The sequence below is a fragment of the Antechinus flavipes genome, chromosome 1 (genome assembly GCF_016432865.1).
Source record: "Antechinus flavipes isolate AdamAnt ecotype Samford, QLD, Australia chromosome 1, AdamAnt_v2, whole genome shotgun sequence".
NCBI lineage: Eukaryota > Metazoa > Chordata > Mammalia > Dasyuromorphia > Dasyuridae > Antechinus > Antechinus flavipes.
Genome location: NC_067398.1, coordinates 397987792 through 398006388, shown reverse-complemented (window position 1 = coordinate 398006388; position 18597 = coordinate 397987792). Strand labels below are relative to the sequence as shown.

The 18597-nt window shown below is 32.2% G+C and overlaps 1 protein-coding gene across 4 annotated transcripts in view; it reads left to right on the top strand.

Moving 5' to 3' along the window:
• CTNND2 (catenin delta 2) overlaps positions 1–18597 on the top strand; it is a 1133181-nt gene that overhangs the window by 525880 nt on the left and 588704 nt on the right. The gene's annotated exons all lie outside the window — the stretch shown is intronic.

Below are 18597 nucleotides of genomic sequence, written 5' to 3'. Positions count from 1 at the left end.
CCACATGCAAATCTTTATGGTCAATTTTTGGTCAACCTATTGCACTGAAATTTTATTTTTTATCTCAGTCATTTACTAGGCTCTATTTGTAAGTAAATTATTTTCAATGATTTGCTTGTTCTCATCATCAGTCTTATAAAATTATTATAAAATTATGTTTACTTGATGCTAAAGTATTTTTGTTGTTGTTATTATTTTTTACCTATTTATCATATAGTCTAAAATGTCCATGAATTCTTTTCTTTTCTTTTTTTTTTAGTTGAAGAAATTAATTTTTTCTAAATGTGCTTTGGGATGATTGGATTTGTGGAGTCTTTTAAGTATATTACAAGAGTTTTGGGGTTTTGATTTCCAAATCCTTTAATTGCTCTTCATTGTAGCATAATTATTCTTTAAAGAAGATGACGTTTTAAAGAATTTTGGAGAGGAATAGAATCAAGATGGTGGGATGAGAGGTAGAAATTTTATCTTAGCTCCTTCCACCACATCTTCCACCACAGTGACCTAGAAAATGTACCATGCCAAATTCTGATCTGGAAAGCCAAGAAAAAGTCACAGTGAGTAACAAGCACATGACTAGTGTGAGGAACAAGGCACAGGTCCCAGGGAAGTTTTGGCAAAAGTAACTAACCACAACCTTGCTGCTTATGTTACATAACCAAAACTTCCATTTGTGTATTAGCATAAGCCTCTAGAAATTTAGTTGGAACTATGAACTTCAGGTGATGAAAATTAAACTTTGATCCTTTTTCCCAATATCTGCTTCTCTTCTTGACTTTTCTACTTTAGTTAATGTTAACTATCATATTCCTAGTGATCTATGATTACAATCCTTCAAAGTCCTATGACCATTTTTTTGCTCTCCATCAAACCTAATGCCATGCCCTACTAATTCTGACCCTGAAATATCCTTGAATAAATCTCTTTCTCATTCCTACTTCAACAAATCAAATTTCGTATCTTATTACTTCTTGCTAAATTATTACAAAAGTGGCTTAACTGATGTCTCTGATTCTAGTCAATCCTTCTAATTTGTCAGACAAAACACTTCCAGATTAATCTTCCTAACAGATAGCTCAGATGATATGACTTTTTTAACCAGAAATTTTTACTGGCTCCTCAGTTACCAGCTAAGTGAAGTCCAAGATCCATAGCCTATTATTAAAAGGCCTCTACATTTGGATTTCATCTTATTTTTCAACCATTATCTCTCACTAATTCTTTTTTACATACATTATACTCTATCAAATATAAAGCATTAATTCTTCCCCCAAATATACCTAATACTGTCTGTTTCCATATTTTTGTTAATAATATTTCTTATGCATGGATTGGCTAGAATCTGTTAAAATCCCATGTTATTGCTTGAAAAGACAATTCAAGTAAACTATCTTTCATAAAATACTTCTCTGATTATCTCCTTACCATCTCCTATTCACCCAGGATTGAAGTGATCTCTATTCTTTTTCAATTTACCATGCTCTGTTTTGTACTGTGTTAATTTGAATGCATATTTTATCTACCTTATGTGATTATAAACATCACAAAGCCTAGATTATGCTTTATTCAATTCAACAAATACTTCTTTAGTACCAGTTTTATTTAAAGTCGTTATAGTCATAGTGCTTGGAACTGAGTAGAAGGATAAAAACCAAAGAATCCTTTTCTTCAAATGTCTCATATTGTCCTCATTATCTTAACTATTCAGTGTCCAATATAATTAAATTCTTTGAACATCACACTTCTCTAAGTGCTTATTGATTTATATACTCAATGAGAGTATCATAGAATTTAAAGCTGGAAAACAGCAGGAACTATCAAGTTTAATGCCTTTACTTTACAAGTGAGGAAAGAAACCCAGACAACCCAATAAGTTGTTATTTATTTGTGTCTGCACAAATAACTCCATTTGGGATTTTGACAAAGATACTGAAGCAGTTTGCCATTTCCTTCTCCAGCTCATTTTACAAATGAGGAAACTGAGGCAAACAGGATTAAGTGACTTGCTTGAGATCATACAGCTAATAAGTAATAGGGTTGATATGTTAACTCAGCTGCAGAACTCAGATTTCTGACTAAAATTCATATATTTTTTTTTAATTTCTAGAGGAAGGTAGGTAGTGTAGTAGATAAATCACTATGTTTAGAGTCAAAAATGTCTGAGTTCAAATTCTGCCTCAGATGCTTAACAATAAATCATCCTGTGGTACTCTAGGAGTAATAATAGGACCTAAATTTTTGGGTTGTGAGGAGCAAATGAGATAGTATGTTTAAATTTTTTCCCAAAATTTCCAAAAAATGTTTTCCAAATCTTTAAACTCTTTAGATGTAGATAATACTAATACTACTAATAGATACCTTACTATCTTCTGCAAACATATATTTTGACATTACAGTTTAATGTCTTCATTTAATAATGTAATTATTCAGTTATATCACAAATGAGACCAGAAACAAGGCTTTGAATAGTCATTTTTATTACATATGAAATTCAAGCTTGATTCATTTTCCCACCATTTGCTAGTAATTGTCTCTTCAAAAGAGCTTGTTCATTATCATTACTATTCCTTAGGTTGAATTTTTTTCTAGCCCTCATAAAATAATAGACTTTAAATCAGAGTTAAACTCATTATATCCTGAAGAAACCAAATTTTGAAAGCAAAAATAAATTAATAAGCAAACTACTTTTTTCTGTAGCTTTTAATTATATTTTAAGTTTTTATTGAGATGTGCCAGCATTTTATTGTTGTCATTTATTTACACTGCCATTTAGTGTGGGTTATGAAGCCTACATCATCATCAATACAATGCTGGGAAACACTTTGTAGAGTATTAACTTCTGATAGTACAGAAAAAGATGGATCCAGGAAACAGTATTGCCAATGCAATAGCCTAATCACCAAATTTGGGGAAATTGTTTTTTAATAATTTTCTAAGTTATTGTCTCACACCTTTGTCCATTCATAATGGAAATGTATCCTAAAAATAAGTCCACCCAAAACTTGTAAATAAAGATAGGAAATAGTAATGCTCATGCATTTAAGCACCTCAGTGAAGAGGCAATTACAAAGAGAAATAAAGTAAGGTTAGCCCCAAAAATGAATGTCAAATTTTGATGTAGGCAGCTGTATGCAAATAACTGCTTTATTACTCACCAGGATCTTTCTTCTTTTGAGATTTAGTTGCATTACAGACTTATCCTCCCATTCCCACCCCCTTAAAAACTGCTCTATTTCTTTTGTGGTCCTCTTTGATCCTTCTTAGGGAACCTAGTAGAATATACACATCCAGTAGACAAGCTCAGAATTCTCAGGATCAACAGATCTTGCCACATCATCCCACCCCACTTTATCCCAGTAAATGGAATTATGGGCATGTGCTACCAAGCACAGCCAAGACTTTATTTGAAATTTATTGCAATTTTATTTCATTCGAGAATAATTAAACTAGATACTGAAAAGAATCTCTGTACACATGACAACATGGAATAACATTTATTTTTATTCAGTGACTTCAAGATTAAGTAATTTTAATTTAAAAGGTGAAGAAAAACTAACAGCCTAGTGAACTCAAGTAGCATCCAAACCTAAATAGTTTTTTTTTCCCTGTCTTAGAGTCAAATACTCCATTCTACCTCTCTACAAATTCCCATTCACATTCTGAATTCCAATAATTAGTTACTACCTGATGAAATATCTTTTTTTTGTTTGTTTTAAAGTCCAGCTCTTTTTTAAAGCCCTATTCCCTAAGCTTTTGCTTATCCCTCTATCTCTCTTTTCATCTCTTTTCTCTCCTAATCATGTTTTACCATGTATATTAGCTGTGTACAGGTCATTTCTCTCATTCTTAGAGTATAAATTCCTCAAAGTCAGGGATTATTATAGGTTATCTTTGATACAGGCATTAGAAAAGAGCCCTACATGTGTGAAAGAATATCACCAATAAAGATCTGTTGAATGGAATTAAGTATTTTGATTCAGAAGGCATTTCATATTTTGAATTTAGGAAGTTACTACAATTCAGAATGCTAGTTCTTCAATGAACTGGTAGATGAACTGAAATGAAATTTTGCTTCTCAACAAAAAAAAAAAGAAGAAACATTCACTCAGTGGGGACTGCAGGTATGGGTATACATTATTTTGACATTTAAGGTAGAAAAATATTTTTGTGTGCCTCAAAATAATTTAAATTATTCACATCTGAAAAGCTGTGTCATGACTATTGTCTCTCAAACAGTACAGATTGAAGCATGCTTTTATACACTTTATTTCTGTTGCTTTTTTGTGTTTCTTTTTCAACATAGCTAATATGGAAATATTTTGTGTAACTTTACATATATAATCAATACCATACTGATATTCTTATCAAGGGGTGGGAGGAAAGGAGAGCATTAAAGACTTGTTAATTTTCTTAGAAAATGAATGTTAATTTTTATATGTAGTAGGAAATATTTAATGAAATAAAAAGATATTAAAATGTGTATTTGTAGTGTTTGGGCTAGCTTTCTTTTTTTTTTTTTTCTTTTTTCTTTTTTTTTAGTAACTTTTTCTTGATAGAACTCGTGCCAGGGTAATTTTTTTTACAGCATTATCCCTTGCATTCACTTCTGTTCTGATTTTTCCCCTCCCTCCCTCCACCCCCTCCCCCAGATGGCAAGCAGTCCTTTACATGTTGAATAGGTTACAGTATATCCTGGATACAATATATGTGTGCAGAACCGAACAGTTTTCTTGTTGCACAGGGAGAATTGAATTCAGAAGGTCTAAATAATCCGTGAAGAAAAACAAAAATGCAAGCCGTTTATATTCGTCTCCCAGTGTTCTCTCTTTGGGTGTAGCTGCTTCTGCCCATCTTTGATCAATTGAAACTGAATTAGCTCTCTTTATTGAAGAGATCCACTTTCATCAGAATACATCCTCATACAATATCGTTGTTGAGGTATATAATGATCTCCTGGTTCTGCTCATTTCACTTAGCATCAGTTCATGTAAGTCTCACCAGTCCTCTCTGTATTCATCCTGCTGGTCATTCCTTACAGAACAATAATATTCCATAACGTTCACAGTTTACTCAACCATTCTCCAAATGATTCTCCATTCATTTTCCAGCTTCTAGCCACTACAAACAGGGCTGCCACAAACATTTTGGCACATACAGGTCCCTTTCCTTTCTATAGTATCTCTTTGGGGTATAATGGGCTAGCTTTCTGTCATAGTCAGATCCAATCTCAGTCTGACCCAGTCTCCTCCAACAGTCTGACAGTCTGCAATCTCAAACAGTCCCCCCCAAGTCTAACTTTATCCCCAGTTTAAATACCCTATTATAATTATATCATTACAATTTGCTGAATATGTGTGAACTAGGGAACTATTACATCACCATGCTAAGTACTACGTTTAAACGTGAACTAGAGAACAATCATCTCATCAGTTCCCCTGAGTTAACACCTTGTTTCAAATATACTTCTCTAGAGTTCTGGCTCTCTACACATATTAAAAATCACTTTCTTCCTATGAAATCTAGGAGTTATTCATGTGCCACTCTGTACTTTTAATTATTTAATTATTAAAGTAGATTTTGTCGCTTCTAGACTGTAAGATTCTGAAGGTCAGTTCTCTGAAACTATGTGGTTTCATATTCCCTATAATATCTTGCATATAGTAAGGCTTCCAGATGAAATGAAAGGATAAATAAAAATATTTATCAGATAGAATATAAACCCTAGCATCTTAAACTGTGGTTTGTTATCCAATATGAGGTCTCATAACTGAATGTAGGGATTATAAAATTATGATTTGTTATCAGTAAAAGTTTTATTTGTATATGTACATAACAGAGTCATGTAAAAATTTCTCAGGCAAGAAGGGGTTAGAAGTGGAAAAAGTTAAAGAGACTCTCATATAAACTCGTTAGTCCAACATCTAAGGTATGTATAATATGACTCCAAATTACCTTTCCAAAATTATTTCATACCACTCACTGATCTAGTCATACTGTTCCTTCTATTTTTCTACATACTTTCCTGATAACTTTGCTCATTATTCTTCCCGTGGTTTCCTCATTTTTCAAGGCACAGCTCTTATAAAGATGTATCACTGGTCATTTCAAGTGAAAGCATTTTCATTCCTCAAACTTTTATATATATATTGAATGTTTCCTATACACATCATTTATACCATGGTTGTTTTCATATATGTTTTATGCCATCATTTAGATTGTAAGTTCATTGAGGGCAAGGACTCTGTTTCTTTGAACTCAAACAGTTTCTGTTTACTTACAGTTTCATTGCCAAACTTCTAAAACAAATTCCTTAACTTCCTCACCATTCACTCTTCAACTTTTTTTTACATTTAATTTTTAATTTATGAAATAAAACGAGCACTTTCATAACATAGTACAACAGAAAATTATAATATAAAACTTCAAATCTATGGTATACAACTTGTTATTCCTTCCAAATACACAACAGAATTATTGCGTGAATATTTTTCTCCTTTTTTTTCCTCTCTCCCCCCATCCTAGAGATGGTTACTGACAGACAGACACAAATAGGTGTGTGTGTGAAATTATTCTAGATATACTTCTATTTGTCAGTTCTTTCAGTAGATGCAGATAGTGTCTTTCTTCATGTGTCCTTTACAGTTAATTTGGGTATTCATAATAGTTAAAATAATTTATGCTCTCAAAGTTTTTATTAAAACAATATTGCTATTATTATATACACTGGTTCTTGGTTCTCCTCATTTCATTTATTATTTTGTATAAGTCTTTCTGTTTTTAAAAATTACTGAGCTCATTTCTTATAGCACAGTAATATTCCATCATAATAACAAATTATTCAAGCATTCCTCAATTAATGGCCATCTCTGAAATTTCCAGTTCTGTGTTACCACAAAGAGAGCTGCTATAAACATTCTAGAAAATATAAATTCTTCTCTTTTTCTTCTAATTATCTTTGAAAATAGAACAAGTAGTGGTATTGCTAGGTCAAAGGATATAGGTAGTTTAATAATTCTTTGGCCATGATTCTAGGTTGCTCTCCAAAATGGCTGGATCACTTCACAATTCTGCCAATAATGAATTAATCTCCCAATTTTTCTATATCCTCTCCAACATTTATCATTTTGTCTTTATATAATTTTGGCCATTCTGGTAATTATAAAATGATATCTCAGTGATTGCATTTCTCTATAATAATGATTTAAAGCATTTTATATGACCATACATTATTAATTCTGTCTTTTTATACCCTTTGACTCTCTATCTATCTTCAACTCTTTTTAAAGTATCTTCATGATTCTTGGGAAATTATTCTTTTCAAGATTTCTAATGACCTCTTCATTGAAAAAGTCAAGGGTTTTTTCTCAATCACTTGCCTTTGATCTTTCTTTAGCCTTCCACATTATTGATTTCTACCTTCTCATGGATACATTTTTCCCCTTTGCATTCCATGATTCTAGACTCCTTCCATTTTCTCCTTTCTTCCTATTCCATTTCTTTTGCTGATTCTTAATCTTCCTACCACTGTCAAATGTGTCTTCAAAGCCTTTTTACTCAATCTTCCTTTCTCTCTCTGTATTCTCATCAATTGATTTTTTTATCCAAATACGACAATTAAGAAATAGATTACCAAAGATATATTTAATGTATATGTATGTTTGTGTGTGTATATATACATATATACATATATGTATATATGTATATATCTGATTCTATATGTATTTTATGCACATATTCATATTGCTTGTGTTTTGTACACACACACACACACACACACACACACACACACACACACAGAGCTATGTATATCTTATATCTTATATGTCTAATCTTAGTTTCTCCTTTGAGTTACAGTTTTACATTCCCAGTTGCCTGCTGACTCTTTTCATGATGTTTAAAATTGTTCTCCTCTTTTACTCCCTAAACCTAAAACCTGACAAATTCACCCTTAGGAAAGTGGCTAAGGGAACATTTTGATTGTTCTTGCTGAGTCTATTAAATTCTTTTTGAGAAAATTTAGTTTGCATCCCTATTATTGACAACTCCCAGGGTCTGTTTCCCCAACTGTTAGTATATTTAAGATGAAGTCAAAATACAATCCAAATGCTATATTCTTAACAAAATTTTCATAATTAGTCCTGATCACTTTCATGTATTATTGTTTCCTTTCAGGCATTTGTATATAAGGTACTTAATGCTTTATTTTTTCTAGGAATGCAAATATTTTTCTTGATAGTTAAAAACTAGCACTGATAAATAGCTATTTTTATATTAACACATTGGAGCAGATCTTGCTGTTTATTTATGCTACTTCATGGAGAAACCTGTAAAGAAATCATTTAGTAAATTATTGCCACTATTGCCTCCAGGGAAATATCTGATAGACTCAGAATCATTATTTTGAAAACTGTGAAGAAATAGACTTTCTGTAACATGTCATATCATGCAAAGAACAACACTTGAAAGAAATGGGAAGTAATAAGGTCCAATTTAAAAGCAGTTGGTATGGTTTTTAAAAATTATTTTATTTTGATCACTTTTTAAATTTGCTATTGTTGTGGGTTTTTTTTTCTTTTTAATACTTTTTTTCCCCTTTAGGAATATCTATTTAAAATAAAAATTTAAAAAAAAACAGCTAAAATTGCATAATATTCCAGAATTATCAAGTCATTTTGTTTTTCTGGCCTTTTTTTATGCACTTTCTTACTAAGTAGTAGCAGTATTTGAATTAATGTGCTCTCATAGCATTCATTTATTATTTTGCATTAATCCTTCTAATAGAACTATGTTTGATTAACTCAGTAATTTTGCCCTATGAATAAAATGTCCTCTTCCAGGATCATAATAGATACTTGTCATCCTATTTTTATTTTCCATTCCTTCTTTTTTTAGATGTCATGTTTGCCTAAGGAATGCTACATTTTCCATCTCTATAAAAATCAAAATCAAGTTTATCTTTTTCTTAATAACATTTGCCTAAATACATTGTCACTTATCCAAGCAAAAATATATTGGGAATGTAAACTGGAAAAACAAATGTCAAAACTGTATGAAAAGTTAACTTCTCATATGTAAAATGGAAACTAGAATATAAATTAAGAATATTTAATATTTAAATTCCATGTAATGAAAATTAACTATCTCATTTTCCTTGTCTTATCTAATATAATCTATCAAGTACTTATTAAGTATCTATATCAAACAGATTGCATAATGGGTAGAGTATTGGACTAAAAGTCATAAAAAAGTGAGTTCAAATACTGCTTCAAACACTTACCAACTGTGCAACTTTGGGCAAATCTTCTTCTATAAAATAGTAATATCTACTTCCTAAGGTTTTTGTGAGGATCTAATCATTTTATATTAAAGTATTACATAAGGGATAGCTATTGTTATTTCTATGTGCAAGGCCATATATAAATATTGAGGAACAAAAAATATGCATAGAGCTTATAGCCTATTAAGAACATGCAAAAAAAAAAGTTAAGTATAAGCTTGATAATTTGGAGTAAAAGGAATGCTAGCATAGATGTCAAAGTGGAAAGATCATCAGGCCTAGAATCAGGAAGACATGTTTCTGAGTTAAAATCTGGGCTTAAATGTGTAATAGCTGGGTGATCCTGGACAAGTAATTGAATGCTGTTTATCTTAGATTTCTCATCTGTATAAGAAGCTAGAGAAGGAAATGGCAAATTACGCCAGTATCTTTGCCAAGAAAACCCCAACTGGGGATACAGAGTCAGAACCAATTGAAAAATGACAGCAAAAGGAAATCAAGAAATGATTCTGAAAGAAAATAACATAAATTAATCCTTCCAGAAAACTAGGGGCTTCATGAGGTAAGAATGAAAAGAAAATACACTTTGATTACTGGGGAAAGTATCAAAAAGGCATCTCATGACAGGAGATGTAAAATGAGAGTTGGATTAGAGGATCTCTATAGTTCCTTCCATCAGAGTCTGTATGAATTCCATTTTCTTCATTAATATTCTTTAGGTCTCTTGTTCTTCTGTAAGTGGTTGAAATATTTCTAATATCTGGGGTTATATATTCTGAGAGATCTTTCCTTTCAAGTTCTAGAGCCCTAGGGAAGAATAGGTTATAAGGTCATAAGCATGTATTTTTCCTTGCAGCTACTGTGAAAAGAGTAATAGGATTTCAGAAAGTGGATAAGGAAATTGCATGTGGAATTAAAACTTTGTATTTCACTTTCAAGTTTGCCTTAGCCTCTGAGTTTCTTTAAGATGGCAGACTTTAAAGGGTTGAACTTTATGAACAGGAAAAAGAAACAAAACCTTCTTTTTCCAACAAGTAATAAAAGATTGAGAAGAAAAAAAGAAAAAATCAGATAACAGCAAAGCTAGAAAGGTTTATAGGGTTTGTTTGTTTTCATGTTGAACTACTTTTCACAAACTTTTGGAAGATTTTTTCTTTATTTGTTAGTATTTTTTTTTTAACAAAGACTCAGTGTTAAACCTAAGAAGTTTATCCATCCTAAAAGAAATTCTATCTGAATCACAAATGCAACTGATAAACTTCCCTTCTGTCTATATATAGAAAATATTTTTCTGTTGACTAGGTCCATATATAAATGTGAATACATTGTGTTCCTCCTGTAGTATAATGAACATGTATCATCTCATTCTTTCTTTCCAGAACTCCTTTTTCTATATCCCATGTTGGTCCAAGTAATATTATAATTTCTATCTCTGCAAAAATCCAACATTAAGTTTATTATTTTTCCATATAACCCTGCTTCCTCTCAAAACTTCACTGTTGCTGGCAATGAACTATTTCTGTTTCCTCATTTCTCATATCCATTTACTTACTGTTTTGTTCTCTACAATATCTCAAACATTCCTTCTCTTTTATCTTTTCCGAGGGTCATAATTTTCATCATCATTGCTATTTAACAATATTTTTAAAGCAGTCTTCACAATTTGATTCCAGATTTCTGTCTGATTTATCTTTTGTATGCATAAATCTGATTATATTAATCTGTTCAAACTATTTGTTTCCCTTTTCCCTACTGAGGCAAAGTCCAAATTCAAAGAGTCATAAAATTTGTGAGTTGGAAGGGATCAATGCAGCTATCTAATTCACCTTTTACCAAAAATAACCCCCCTCCCATTATAATCTAGACCACAATTGTTCATCCACTTTCTGCTTGACCTACAAATGACCTCTAAGGAAAGGTAGTTCATTACTGCTTTTTAAAAAATTAATTTTATTTTTATTTTGTGGAAGAAAACAAACATTTCTATAATACATAATATTGATAATGACAAAAGACACCTGCATATGAAACTGCAAAATATGTACAACTTGCTATTACTTTTAAATATGTAATACAATTAATTTTATTATTTTTCCTTTTTTTTTTCTTCTGTTCATTTTACTCATCATTACACTTTTTTGAGACAGTCCATTCCATTTTGGAATAACTCCATTGTTTATCCTCCCCATTAAATTTAATTTACCTCTAAAACTTCTCTATATTCCTGATTTTATCCTCTGAAGGTCTAAAAGAAAAAATTAATCTCTCTTCCATATTGCCTTTCAAACAAAATCAGAGATATAGAGATAGACCGGACAATATTTAATACAACTCTTAACATTCTCCTGAAGTGTGAATGGCAGGAGCAGGGAGGCTTAAATTATTTGCTCAAAGCCTATCCATTAAAGTGGGATTTGTACCCCGCTCCTTTGACTGTAGAGTTAGTGTTCTTTCCATAGAGCCATATTATTCTCATGTTACAACTCAGACTTCTCTCTATTTAGAGTTACTTATATTTAGCAGATAGGAAGCTAAGAAGAAAATCCCACTAGGCTTAAATAACCCCATTTACAATACAACATTCTTATATTCCATGGTCACAAGGACCCTTCGTCATTCTGGTACATTTGTCCCTCTCCTTTGCCTCAATTTTACTTTTTAATTTTTTCCCCAAGATTCCATTATGGTGCTACCTTCTATATGAAATCTTTCCTGATCCAATCCCTCTCTCTACTAAAAGTATTCTCCACTCTCTATCTTGTTGTTATTTTGTATGTATTCTGTACATATTTTACCTATTCTTAGAAGGGTACACATTGTTTCCTCTTTTAGAATGTAAATTCATTGAGTGCAAGAATTGCTTTTTGAGGTTTTTTTTGCCTTTATATTTAATATCTATTATATATTATGTGCTTGTTCATTTACAGTTAAAAGAAAGCTACACTATAATTCTTGAAATCATGTCACATTTTGGGATAAATTGTAGAAAGAAACTTCCCAAATTCTTCTTCAGATCTCGGGTGCTATCAAATCCATCAAAGTGTTGCTAGTAGTTTGTCGCTTTTCCACAATCCAATTTTGAATCAACATTTATCTTGCACCTATTTTTGAGTGCTAGACTCTGTGCTAGACCCTGGGGAACCAAACACCAAGATGTAATTAATAATCCCTGACCCAAAGGAGTTTACAATCCCTGGAGATCCCCAGCTTCTCTTCCCAATCCTTATAATCCTCTGTGAACTCTTTTCAGAAGTAAGAGTTATTTCAGGTGATGCATAGCATAACAAAACCAATCTATTCAGCTACTTTTAGATCTGCTTCAGGCTACAGACCTGTCTTTTTAGGATTTGTGTATCCAAGTTACCTGTAGAGCTTTTTAGATATCCTTCTCTTGTTTTCACCTGTTTGCTGCTCTATTGGGATTTTCTTCTTATTTTCATAGCTGCTAAATACAAGTAACTCTAAATAGAGAAGTTTTTCCTTCTTTATCTCTGCTGTTTGAAAGTGCATAGAAGCAATTTATTGTGATGCAGTAGCTGTTGACATGGATTTAATGCCCAAAACTGTTGCCTCAGTGGAATGAATGTTTTTTGGGTGTGTTTTTCAAGACTTACTTAAGAATGAATATTTGGGAGTGTAATGCCAGAAAAACTGAGGCAAGGTAGAGCGATTAGAGAGTTTTTAATATTGTATTTGAGAGGGAGAGATTGTCTGGGGCCAAAGCAAGATCCATGTTGATGCCAGCAGACTGAATGGGACTTGAGTCTCAAAGCATTCAGCAAGGAATGAAGAATTCCAGGGAATTTATAGGGCTCCAGCAATCAGGAGAGACAATGGTGGGGAAGGAGGACGGTACAGTATTGGCAGCGGACCATAAATTGGGTTCACAGGTTGGGGGTGAGGACCATAAATTCTGATAAGAGGGAGAGGCTAGGAGCCACTGAGTCTGAGATAGGAGATATGCTTACCTATCTCTAAATAATCTATCTACAATTTATGGCTCTATGGAATGCTAATGATCATGGCTAGTTATATCTGTGCTAATTTATATCAGTTCTAATGGTTAGGAAGGGAGATTTCAACCGGGGGACTGAGGCAGAACAATTTAGGGAAATTGAGGGAGAATAATCAAGGAAACTAAGGTAAAACAATTAAAGGAAGCTGTGACATAACAGGAGATAGCATGCAAATTAGAGAATAAAGATGATCTCTGTTTTTTAGGTGGGGGAAGAAACAATCATAAAATATAGATTCTATGACCTTGTATGAAGTCAAACAGAGTAGCACCAGTACATTAGCATTCCTATCCTATGCTCAGCACAATAGAATATCTTCTCAGATTTATAGAGATTGTTCCTGGTTGCCTTACTATGAAAAAAAAAATGTAGTATTATGCCTGGGAAACACTGGGGAAAGATAATCTTTATCTCCTGACTCATCGAATATTAATCTGAATTCTTGCTCATTTCTTTATATTCAGATTTCACCTTAGCAGGCTATCTGTACTAAATAGTTCCAAGTTCACCATTACTTTGTATTAGCCATGACTAATACTGAATGCAGTGTGACAGAGTATTCAAAGACCATCACATATTTCAAAGGACTCTCGAAGAAAAGTGCATAATTACTGTAGGTCAGTGATAAGTTGAGCCATTAAGAGGGTAAAATGGTGTATACCTCCAGGAGGTAATCAAGTACTAATAATACCTACTATAAGATCTTAAAAGAAAAACTGTTTTCTCTGGTTTAAACAAATGAACAGATATGGCAGGTCAGATGTGTTTTGACAAACTATTCCAAAGATGTGACACATTGGGAAAAAAAAAAAGTGCTCCAGCAATTTCCATCTGATATGAGACATAGCCAGACTTAACAGGTCTCAAGAAATAAATGAAAGCAGTTCATGAAGGTGTGAAAAACCAGAGCTATTTCAGAGCCATATGTGAGATACAAAATTTTAAATTCAAGCTGATATCACAAGCAAGTCTGAAGGTAAATAAGGTAACAAAATTATAGGGTCCCAAGAATAAGAAGATTATTAAGTATAAGGAACAGATGGTTCAGAACTAAAATGCCTTCTGATAGGAAAGAAAACAGTTATGAATGCCTATATCTCAGAAAGCATCACTACATTTTAATTCAAGCAGTATTTATTAAGCATTTATTGTCTGTAGAACACTGGATAAAATCCAGTAGTTAATCTCACTGAATTTACTGTCTAGTGAAACACAAAAATATTTATATATGATACACAATTTATACATATGATACACAGTCTTTGAGGTAGTGAAGTGGATAAATCAGATTATTTCTCACATAGAAAATCACAGAAAAATCATAGGAGAATGTGGCGTTTAGATAGGGTAGTCTTTAAGAAATGGACAGAAATTCAACAAGTGAAAGGAGGGAAGGTCCAACAGGGAGCACATAGACACAAGAAAGTAGAAAATGTGTTAAGGGAATAAAATAGTTCAGATTGTCTGGAGCAGAGATGACAGGAAGTACAGTAGTATAAGATAAATTTAGAAAGCTAGGTTGGCAATCTGGACTTTATGGAAGACATTGACTATCAGGACAAAGAAATTGTTTAAATTCCTGAAGCACGTAATGGGATGGGGAGAGGGAAAAAAAAAATTAGGAAAGGCTCACTCTGTGCCCGACACCGGGCTAAATATTTTACAAATATTTTGAAACTTTTATTAACTTCTTTTTACATTTGGGAAAATGTAGGCATATAGGTTAAGTTATTTGCCCAGGGCCACACATCTATGTATCTGGGGAGCACAAAAACACAGAAAACTAGTCTCTGCCCTGAGGAGGAGGAGATTTCATACTACTGGAACAGTATGGTAGATAGTCACAAATCAATTAAATTGAAGACAGAAAGAGAATTAACAAATGGGAGAACAAATAATACTTGTAAAACTTGAATTCACTTTTAAGTCTTGAACGAAGTTAAGTATTCCTTAGGAAGCCTTTTCAGATTGCCCTTAATTCTACTCTCTTCCTTCTGTTGATTCTGTCTACTTTCTGCTATATATCTCTTGTTTGTAACTGATTGTTTGATAAATTGTGAGTTTTTTGAGGGCAGGAATTGTCCCAAAGCTTATTGCCTAGCATGTAATAGATACTTAATTAATGTTTGTTAAGTAATTAAGAGAGAAAGGTGAAGAACAGTTCTTTCTAGGTTTGGAACTAGACACAAACATGAGAAATGGGATGCCCAGTTCAGGATAAGTGAGTGGGCTAATTTGACATGCATGAAAGGAGAATAATAGGAACTAAGTTTGGAAATTAGGCTGGACCCAGATTTTGAAGGCTTTCAAATGCTAAACTGAGGAGTTTTACCTAGAATCACAAAGGAATTGCTAAAATATGCTTTAGGAACACTTGGGAGCTTTGGGAATGATGGATTGAAGAATGACTGAAAGCAGCAAAATTAGTCCAAGCAAGAGATGATAATTGGTGATACTTTGTTACATATGAATAAGTCATTTTAGTGAAATAAAAATAATAAATTAAATTTCTATTACTCAATGAATGTATAAGTTGAAGTGCTTTTCAGGAGATCCACAATAGCAAATGCTTGTTTTACTTACTGATTTAATCTAAGTTCATTATTACTCATTTAGCCGTAATCTAAGTCCATTATTACTGATTTAGCCCCGAAAATCAGATCAATAACAATGCAGTATAGAAGCAGAACATCTCATATGGTAATTGCACATTGAAATACCAATGATACATTCTATTCCTAGTATTTATGGGAAGAAGAAATATTCAAACTATCAAAGACATAGATGTGTACAGTGAATTGGTGTGGAAAGAAGGAATTATACCCTTTGACTTGTAATTACCTAGAAAGATAGTAATGCTTTCGTGGTAATATCAATAAAGCAAGTGTAATGTGTGTGTGGGTGTGAGGGTGTGTGTTTGTGTGTATGTATGTATATATACATTATGTTAGATATTAGAGGCAAAAAATTAATAGTACCCATTTAAGTAAGGGATAGATTTCATCACATAGTATTTATTTAGCACACTCATTATGTGTCACATTGCTGAAGTTTCTGCTTCAAAGATCTTTATTTGGTGATGATATTCTAAGTAGTTATATTAATCAATCATTTGAGTCTTAATATTACTAAATTTGTTAAAATAAAGACAATGTCGTATCATATATAGTGATCAGTGAAGCATTGAAATATCCAATGTGTGATTAAAACACAATAATATTGAGGTTACAAAATAAAAGGGAAAAGTCATTCTCATTCAGAGTTACTCGGTGTGGAATGGAAATACCCTTACTTCTATGGACCAAGGCAGATATCAGCTTGTTTTTGTTGTTGTTTAGTTGTTTTTTAGTTGTGTTCAACTCTTCATGACCCTACTAGGTTTATTTGTTTTTGTTTTTGTTTTTGTTTTGTTTTTTGGCAAAGATACTGGAATGGTTTGTCATTTTATTCTCCACCTCTTGTTATAGATGAGGTATCTGAGGCAAACAGATCTAAACAGGGTCATACAGCTAGTAATTGTTTAAGTATCATTTAACCTGCTCTATAAAAAAAATAAACTGCAAATAAAATGCCAACCAAAATTAGTAGATTTTCTTCATCTTATAATTTTCCTACATAATGAAATAATAAAATCAGTCTTTATTTCTATCTTCATTTTTTTGGGAAAAGATTCATAACCTAATAGTGTAATGTATATATTTAAATTGCTACACAATGAATGTGGAGAGAATCATCCTAGTAAGAATGAGAAGAGCAGGAAAATTGACTTGGGACATTAAGAAATTAACTGACTTGCCCAGGATCACAAAGTCTGTAAATGGAAGAGTCAGAACTTGAAGCCCCACTCATTTGTGACCTGTCTGTAGATGGTTTATGGCAGAATACTTAAATTTTTAAAAATACAATTATTAATAAATGAAAAGATTTTTGAATAAGTATACCTGGATCAGTAGCTTTCCAAATCACCTCATGTTTACTCTGCCTAGATTCAACAGAATGAAATACTATGTTTCTCTTTTGTTCTCATTAAATACAGAGCACGTAATGGGCAAAAAATATTCTGCAAAAGCAACTGCAGAAATTGTAAGGATTCTTTGATCTCAGAGATAGAGATTTGTCTCATTTCCAGTCTCTTGCCTTGTAATAGCTTAAAATGCTCTACTTGGGAAATACAAAACCCTTGTGCGTTCTTAACTGTTATACAAAGAAAAACATAGGCTATCACAGCTGACAGATTTTAGTTTTATTTTCTTAATGATTATTAATTATTTCTACATCATCTTTTCTATTTTGGGGACTCTATTTTCTAGTTTCATAAAACAAACTCTTCATTTAAACACATTTAAACAAATATGAACAATTTACTATTTGTTTAATTTTTAGTTTCCTTTAGTATGATATTTTTTCCATGTATGTTTATAAATAGTGCTTGATCAAAAAGTTCTAAGTAATTTTGTTTTAAAATTTCATAAGTTTAGAGATGATTATCAGGAAAAATTGTCAATAATAAGATCAAATAAAGGAACACTATAATTAATATAGGTCCTGGCTGAAAGTATACTTTGAATGAATTAGGCAACCATCAGAAGAATGCAGTACCAATTAGCCTGTCCCTTTCAATATCTGACAGGCTCCTATTGACTATGATTTTTTAAAGTACAGATAGCATATCCTAGTAAAGTAAAAAATGGCCTATTAAACAGTATGCCAAAATCATTCTGAGAAAAATGGATATGAGACATTTCTGTCATTATGAAGAATTAATTTTCATGTAGTAGCTCTTAATGCAAAAGCACTATTCTTGAGGAATTTAAATTAAGTGTATTAGAGTATTAATTCCCCCAAGAGTAATAAAGTCATAAAATCTTGTAGTATAAAAATTTTAAAAGCTAAAAAGTCAGTGTTGATATCATTTCTTCTGTTTAATATAATATCATAGATCATGGAATCAAAGAGGCATAGATATGGAGCTAGTAGTAAACTTACTTGCCATTGAGTCCAGGTCCACAGGAAACATTTACATAGATATTAAGTGATTATGTCCAACATCGTAATACTAGTATCTGAGATGACCTTTTAACCCAGTTCTTCCTGATTCCAAAATTGGAACCATATTCAGTTCTGCCATGTCACTTAAGTAGTCAGATCCATGTAATACATCAAGTCACTGTAGAAAAAAAGGTGACAAATACTGTCATTCCATACAGCCTAGGGGAATCACTATAAAGGGAACAAATGAAATGTTAGTAGGAAACACCATGATCACAGCACCTAATGATATATTGATGGAATATTCCGCTGGTT